Raw genomic sequence first — 8,567 nt, forward strand, 5'->3', positions numbered from 1 at the left:
GGATCTGAATTATTTGCAGATCACAGAAAGAGCCTTTTAAATACAGGCTGTGTGTACACAGAAACTCAAAACAACATATTTTAAAAATCTTTTCTGGTGCCTTTTTCTATCGGAACAGCAAGATAGTTCACTTTATTTTGTAGGTTGAAAGAACATTTCAGCTGCCTTGCTGCTCATGTCAACATGATGTCATCTTCAAAAGAAACACTAGTCTAGTATTACAAGAATTGAAAGGCAATATAAATCTTAAGTGAAGTTTCTTTGAGAGGTGCCTATAGTGAACATGTCCTTTTTTCACCTGCCTATCACTATATGGTTTCTTCTGATAAGAACCTTGATTTTCTTTTGGAGAATGACCCTCTACCCCATCTTTTGTCCTGAGACTAAGGCATATGTTTCAGTATAAGATCCAGAATTTGCTAATGAGACATAATCTCAAGATTTTATTGGAATTAGTTGGAAATAAGTTCTCTGTTTCTACTAGAATGGTTAGCTATAAGGATGATATAAGTTGAACATTGGAGAAAGATGGGGAGATGGAGGGAAAAATCACTACATGAAAATAAACTCTTTTAAGTCAACAGAGAGGGAAGGAGAGACCATATCCTGATGACATTGTTTGCACCCTAGATCCAATCATACCTGAAGATATCTATGCAAGGATTTTTCAGTTAAATAAGTTTGAGTTTTTGACACAAGAAAAAGTATTATAGCACAAAAGAAGAACTCCATGTATTACATACACATAACTAAACATCTAAAAATCCTTTCCCCCGTTTCTCAGTATCTCTCAGTATCATTTAGAATGGCAGTTGTGCTAAATCCTTAGTCTCACTCTGTCTAATCTCCCATAAACTTTCTCTTCTAAACTAAGATCACCCTACATCTTTGTTTTTCTCACTCCCGTCCTCAAAGCTTTTCTGGCTCTCTTCCTCTCCCACTTCCACTAAGAGTAACAAAATCTAGGTAAGCTTTGTAGATCAGTCTAAACTTCTGAGGCTTCTTTTGCTGCTGTACCTCTAGGCCTTATCTAGATCAGTGTAATTAAGGTCCAAAATGCTTTCTGAATAACAAAGGATCCTTCCTCTTCAAAAGGGTGAAAGGCTGGAAATACATGTAAATTTTCTGTTCTGGTCTCGTTTGTATTTGGTACAAATACCGTGTTTGCTTGGATGTTAATTTTGTTTGCAAACAGCTACTCCTGGGGTTCCCTTTGGGTAAGTTTGCCAAGATAGTGCCTCAGGGTTTTGTTCTACTTTGTCTGTGTGTTTTTGAAGGGGGGGGGAGGGTAGGTGGGAAAATAATTAAACTAGTTAAATCAGTTTGGTTGTTTTTACAAGTCAGAGAACTAGTCAGGTCCTGGATTCAGACCAAGGGGATACAGAGTGCTAGGGGTGTCACTCACTCTACTGCATTTTATTTCCTTTGTCTTTGGGAACATTCTTTGGGTTTTCTACAGAAACAGGCAGAGATTCTCATGGACAATCGCCTCATGCAGAAACTCCTCCCTAAACACATTTTTTTAGACACTGTGCCCAGGACTCTTTTAAATGTCCTAAGAATATTGACTCATTCAAAAGCGGCTCAGCTGCTTTTGGGAGAGTACCAGCATTTGTTCCATAAAGATCTAGATTGTCTGTTCACACACAGAGGCACCCAAAAGTTCTACTATGCTGGACGCTCAGTTGATCTCCAGTCCCTTTGTGAACATATTAGTTATGAGCGGTCTGAATCCCATTCTTGGGTCTACTCAAACTATCTTTGGTGCCCTCAGGCTGGGGGACCCAGTGGGGACACCACCTAGCATGATGATGGCTGCCTAGAGCCCAGGGAACTGTGTGTCATGATGACTCTGGGAGACATATCAGCTTTTTAAAAGCCCCATCTTTCTTTTACACATTTTTTTTTTCTTATGAACCTTCTCAACCACAGTGAAGTAAAATCTATTATAGTGTCCTGGAATGGTAGGGAAAAGATGGCATGGCACATCCAGGGATATTTGAGCAGAACTTAATGAAGGCACTATTTTAAAAGGTGTGGACAAGGTTAAAGGACACCTCTGGGAGCCATTACCACCACCTCCACGCCTGAAGGGATAAGGGCAGTGGGTGATAAACAGAAAGTGACAAACAGAACCAAGAGAGAACCATAGGAGAGGGCCACAGGATTGAAGTAATGGCTTTCAGATAAAGAATATAGCCACAGCTAATAGAGTGGCCCTCGGGAGGTGTAGTGGGGGATCCTGTATAATATCCTGCTCTGTAATCTCCTGCAGATGTCTCCCATTGGCCAAACCAAGTGAAAGCCATAGGACAGTTGATGTAGTGCATAAAGGTCAGCCCTGAGTCACAGAGCAGGGTGGAGAGCGGATCTGGAGGGACAGAGGAAAAACCCAGCAGTCACATCCTATCTTTTCAGCACCTTGGTTCAGGCCTCACCCTTTCTTGCCTGGTCTATGCTAATGGCCTTCCTGCTTGTCCTCTTGACCCATCTAGTCCATTTCTTTGATGACCAACTCTGTTCCCAAGAGACTATGCTCATTCAGGATGATATTGGGGTATGTCGACATGAGTCCAGGAACCAGCTCTGCAGTGTCAAGACCCTTCCCTCAGAGGCCTCATCGGTAAAATGTCAGGTGGATTCCGAGATGCCGGAAGATCTTTCCGGACCACGACTTACCGATGCTAAGACATGTTTTTAAATACCAAGGAATCGACTTGCGATATTTAAACGCAAACAGACAGGTAGAAATGGACTGAGGCTGCCTCCCTGCTCCCTTCCTGAAGACCACGTCACCCCGGCTGATCCGCGATTGCTTCAAATCTGCTCTCTCCAAGGGCGTAGGCTAAAGAGGCCCCTGTCCGGCAGTTTTCCGGCGCCTTGGACCCTCCCACCGCGCTGGTAGGGAAGTCCCTCAGGCCAGCCACAAATCCTGGGCGCCCCCCGCGGTTTTCGACGCAGGTACTGGCCGGCTGTTGGGAGGTGGGCAGCAAAGAGCGCAGGCGCAGTGCCCGCACCCGCGGCGCCCCTCTCCCCTCCCCGCCTGGGGCCTCAGCGGCCCCAGAGGCGGTTTTCCTGGTGAAGCGCGCGGCAGCGGGCAGCCCTGGCCGGAGCACCGGCGCGCCTTCCTCGCCGCGACACGCAGGTAACCGGGCCCCGAGAACTGGTCGGCAGCGGCGGACTGGGATCTTGACCTGCCTGCCGGGCCGCCCCACCCGGAAGGAGTGGGAAAGTGCCGCGAACCCCACACACCCGCTTTTAGCTGTCGCACCTAAAAGGCAGAGCCCCTCTTTTGGGGTGGGGTTCTCCTGGGGCAAAGCGCCCCGCCCTCTTCACAAACCTTCGCGGGGGACTCTGCTCGACGCCTGAAAGGCCCCGGGGACCCCACTTCTCTGCGCTGCTCTCTTGAAGAACCAGGACACGGGGTCCGTAGGATCAGCATCAGCGACGGGCCCTACACCCCCGTTTCCTGCCACAGTCTTACGTATTGGTCCTTCCCCACCCTCTATAATAAAAGCTGTTGCTTTCCTCTCGCCCAGAAGCCCATCCAAACAAGGGTGAGTCCCTGTGGCGTCATGGGATCAGTTTCGAATACAAACTTTTAAGAATGCTGGATGGTTTTAGAAATATGGCCAAGTATTAGTATTTTCCTTTACTCTCTTGTCTGATGTCTATGATTCTTGAACGCCAGCCAGTCTATGTGGGTTGAGATTTTCGTGGAGAATAATCGGTTTGTAGAAATCTTTAACGAAAGGAGGGCAAGGAGTAGTGGAGGAAGGGCCAGGCTACGGCCGAGTGTGGCGGCTGGAGGCGCAGGGCAAGTCCACTCAGCCTCCCCCAGCCCCCGGGAGGAAAACGCGAACCCTCCCAGACCATCCTCTGGGCGCTGTAGCATTTCTACGCCACGTGCGCTGGTTTGGCCTCTTGAGAGGAGTAGGGTGGAGTGGACCAGCAGGAAGGAGACTCGTGTTGGGGCGAGTGAGGGTGCTGCGCTGACCTGCATCTCCGTCTACTCTTTGGCCGGACTGGGCGAGGAGCGGGTTGGAAAGCCTGCTTGTGAGGGAACATTGAGGGCCCCGAGAGAGTGACGCACTGGGCGGAGAGGGTTGGGGGCATCTGGGGAGAGGGCGGTGCGGTCTCCGCTGGCTATTCCGCGGGGAGAGGACTTTTATTGGTGTTGCCCGTGTCCGTGGTGCTGAAGTGCCTCAAGTGCCTTCGTGGGTTTGCTTCCGGCCGCGACCGGCCTAGCGATTCTACTCTGCCAGAAATAGCCCATCTCCAAGCAGGCGGCCAGAGTGGAGCCGGTCGGACACTGAAACCCTTTGCAGATGCATTGATGCTGGTTTCCTGAAGATATAATGAAGGCAAATGTGGCTTGCCTTGGGGGTGCAGATAAAGCATATGCATAAGAGGTTTGATTACCTACATGCAAGTATACAACCGTGAGCATGAATCTCATGTATACGAATATAGGATATACCTATGTGTATATACATACAAACAATGCACATATAAATACACTCCTTTGTTTTCAACGCCATCACACACTACAAGTGACACATTTTTCCAGAACTTTTTTTTGTAATCCATCGTTAGTTTTTTCAATCTCTAGTGTTTCTGAACCCTGCAGAACCATTGATTTTCATAATCATCTGTTCCAAAATCACAGGGCCCTTGCATTAAAGTGTTTGGTATTTTGCTGAGCAATTTACTTATATGTATAGTATTTTAATTCCAGAACAAAGACAGTATAGAAAGATGTAAAATTGATATTTATACAAAAAAGATGTTCTTAAAGGAAGTTAAAAAGAGTTAATGAAAAATTCAATACAGAACAATATCTCGATAATCTTATGGAAAGTTATAATCTAAAGAAAATATGACTAGGATGTATCATAATGCTGGCAATTTCAAATATACTGAGGTTATATGGTTTTTGAACTCCTTAAAGATTACATGTGTACTTTCATAATATTGATATCTACAGTTTTTCTCTCACAGAATATGTGCTTATTGTAAGAAATCTATGTAATAGAGATGCATAAAACCAGAGAAAACCATTGTGAACAGATTTTCTTATAGTGACCACACATGCATTTTATTTTTTTTGTTGTTTTTGTTTTTATTAGTTTCAGGTGTACAAAATAATGTAATAGTTAGACATTTACACCCCTCACAAAGTGATAACCCTCCTCCCCCAATCTACTACCCCTCTAACATCGTATATAGCTGTTACAATTCCACTGTCTCTTCCCTATGTGTACTCCGCCTCCTGTGACTATATATATATTAAATTATAGTTGACATTCAGTATTATTCAACTTCAGCTTCAGTTGTACACTGTGGTGGTCAGGCATTTACACCATCCATGAAGTGGTCTCCCTAATAAGACAAGTGCCCATTGGATACCCTACAAAATCTTTGCAACATTATTAATTATATTACCCAAACTGTCTTTTGTATGTATCCCTGTGGCAATCGTGTGGTTACCAATTTGTGCTGTCTAAACCCCTCACCTTCTCCCTCATCCCCACTCTCGTCCCATCTAGCAACCCTCAGTTTTGCCTCTATATCTCTGAGACTGTTTCTGATTAGTTTGCTCATTTATTCTATTCTTTAGATTCCACATATAAGTGAGATCATATGGTATTTGTCTTTCTCCATCTGACTAATTTCACTTAGCATAATGTTCTCTAGGTCCATCCATATCATTGCAAATGGTAAGATTTCATTTTTCTTTATGGCCAAGAATACTCCATTGTATAAATGTACCACTACAAGATCAGTGCTCTAACCCCTGAGCTATGGAGCCTACTCACACATGCATTTTATTTTTTAATTTTTATTTATTTTTTTAATGTTTTTATTGTTAGTTTCAGATGTACAGAACAATGCAATAGTTATCCTTTTCACCCTCACAAAGTAACAACCCCCCTCCCCCCATCTACTGCCCTCCTACCCCTGATATCATGCTTATCTATTACAATCCATTGACTCCATTCCCACTCTCTACTCCATGTCCCGTGACTATCTATCTATCTATCTATCTATCTATCTATCTATCTATCTATCTATCTATAATTATAGTTGACATACAATATTATTCAACATCAGCTTCAGAAATACAGTGCGGTGGTCAGGCCTCTACACCGACTATGAAGTGGTCTCCCCAACAAGACATGATTCCATCTGGCCCCCTAAGAAATATTTACAACATTATTGATTATATTTCACACATGCATTTTAAATGGACCGATCGATCTTCTGTTGGTTGAATTTTCACTATATAATTTATCATTAATGTCTTTTGAACCAATATACATAAAACTAGGTCATCATTAAGGGTTAAATAATATTGCAGTGTATGGATAGCACCAAATTTATTTAAACCTTCTCATAATAATGAACATTTATGTATTTACAATTTTGTTTTGCTATTTTAGACAATTCTGCAAATAACATTTTTGAACAAACATTTGTACACGTATTTGATTATATTTTTAAAACAAATTCCTAGAAATGAAATTGATGGTTTAACAGGTAGGTACATTCTATTTTTTGATACATTGATTTGTTCATTTATTTTTCAATTATTTTGTCTCCTCTCTTGTCTGTTTTATTCTTTACTATGTTCTCAGCATCTAAACAAAGGTGTACCGATATGTACCACTATAAACACTGAATTAGAATGCCAGTATCCCCACACTATCACCAAATTAGGCTATTAGGTTTTATCAAACTTTAAAAAGTATTTTCCAATTAGGCAGAAAAGAACATCTTTTTATATATTTATTGTGTTTTGTGAACTCATATCCTTATTCTTCTATTGATGTGCTTATATTTTTTCTTATTTTAAGAGCTCTTTGTATACTATGGACTTTGTTACAAATGTTGCAATTTTTTCTTGATTTTTTTATTTTAAACTTTATATTTTGTATTGTATAGAAAATTTCAATTTTATGTAATCAAATATATATATTTTCTTTTATAATTTCTGTCACTTACATTAGACTTTCACTACTCTATAATAAATATTTTATAAAATATTACATTTTAAACTCTAGGTCTATACCCAAACTTTCTTTTCTAATTAAATTCATATCATTAGTAGACATAAAATTCTATTGAAGATTGTTTTGTGAGAAGTAATTACATATGTTCAACCCACATATACATAGGCTTGCCCTCTATGAGGAATAACATGTTTGAACCCTTTAATGTGATATATTTAATATCGAAATACTTAATGAAAATGTTTTTACTTAAAATGCTGTTTCATCTGTAGTATTTTTTCACTGTTAGTATGCAGTATTTTTTAAAAGGAGCTATTCTTTAGAGTATCTTTTGTAGATGAAAGAAAATATAACAAAGCCTACTTTTTAGTCAAATTAAGGAATTCATATCACTGAGGTTCATAAGAATGTGCACACATAAGGCTGGTCAAATGTCTTAAAAACAAACACTTTTTTGACATCCATTATAGATCAAAATAACTTTTTCCCAAAACTGAAAGAATGGTTATTTGGGCATTGATAAACTATCCTGTGGTATTTTCTTTCTGGGGTTTAAAAACATTTTAAAACAGCCAAATGGGAATAATTTTATTTTTATATAATATGAAAAATTTAAAATATAACTGATTATAAAAAATGGAAACACCAGAGTAGAAAATAAAAGCCCTCTTTAGTAAGCCATTCTCCACGAATGGTAACCATGAATATAAATTTGGAATAAATACTTTTAGATTATTAAATTCATAAACATACACTTCATTGAATGTAAGATGTTATCAATTGTGAGATGTATTTTGAGTTAAATGTGAAAAAATGTGCATCTTAAATTTGTTATATTATAAATAGAATCATATTATATCTATTTTTCCACATAAGATATGGACATCTTCCCATCTGACAAATATGAGTATTGAATTAATAAATATCTAATTTACGTACATTTAGATTTAACAATTTTTGGATAATAAAATCAATGCTGTAATGAACATTTTAAAAATATACTTCTGTGTAATGGTGTTATTTCCTTAGAATAAATTCCTAAATGAAATTGATAGGTTAGGGAGAATGCACATTTTACATTTTGGTACATATTGTGTGCCCTTCAAAAATCTTGTAACAATTTGCTCTGCAACCAATAGCGCATAAAGTTCTAGGTTCTTCACTCGCTTATGCTACATATAATCAGCCTTTTTCATTTTCCTGGCGAAACAGATATCTCACTCTTAATTTTGTTTCTGTGACTTTTATAGAAATTGCGCATCTTTCCATATGTTTATTGGTTATTTGTATTTCTTCTTTTGTGAATGACCTATTCATAGCCTTTGCCAGATTTTCTTGAGTTTTTTTTTTAAAGATTTTTATTGGGGAATTGGGGGGTGGGAACAGCTTTGGGGAATTGGGGGAAGGGGAACAGACAAGTTGCCGTCCTTTTTTGTTCTTTAGTCTAGTTGTGGAGGACGTTGCTTCACTGGCCCAAGTTGGCACCATCATTGCGCTCTTCCCGGGCAAGATAGATGTAGAGGGCAGTGTCAGTGGCCCTCATATGTGGGATCC

General features: G+C 40.2%; 1 protein-coding gene across 3 annotated transcripts in view; it reads left to right on the forward strand.

Annotated features, from left to right (window-relative positions):
• The first annotated feature begins 2,411 nt into the window (after positions 1-2,411).
• The window catches only part of SLC35G2 (solute carrier family 35 member G2), a 39,610-nt gene continuing 33,454 nt past the window's right edge, over positions 2,412-8,567 (forward strand). The window contains exon 1 of one of the 3 annotated variants that reach the window (XM_019654574.1): positions 2,412-2,961. The gene's annotated coding sequence lies outside the window, so the exon portion shown is untranslated. The other 2 variants (XM_019654573.1, XM_019654572.1) reach the window with 2 other exon arrangements.

The sequence above is a fragment of the Hipposideros armiger genome, unplaced genomic scaffold, assembly GCF_001890085.2.
Source record: "Hipposideros armiger isolate ML-2016 unplaced genomic scaffold, ASM189008v1 scaffold_226, whole genome shotgun sequence".
Lineage (NCBI taxonomy): Eukaryota > Metazoa > Chordata > Mammalia > Chiroptera > Hipposideridae > Hipposideros > Hipposideros armiger.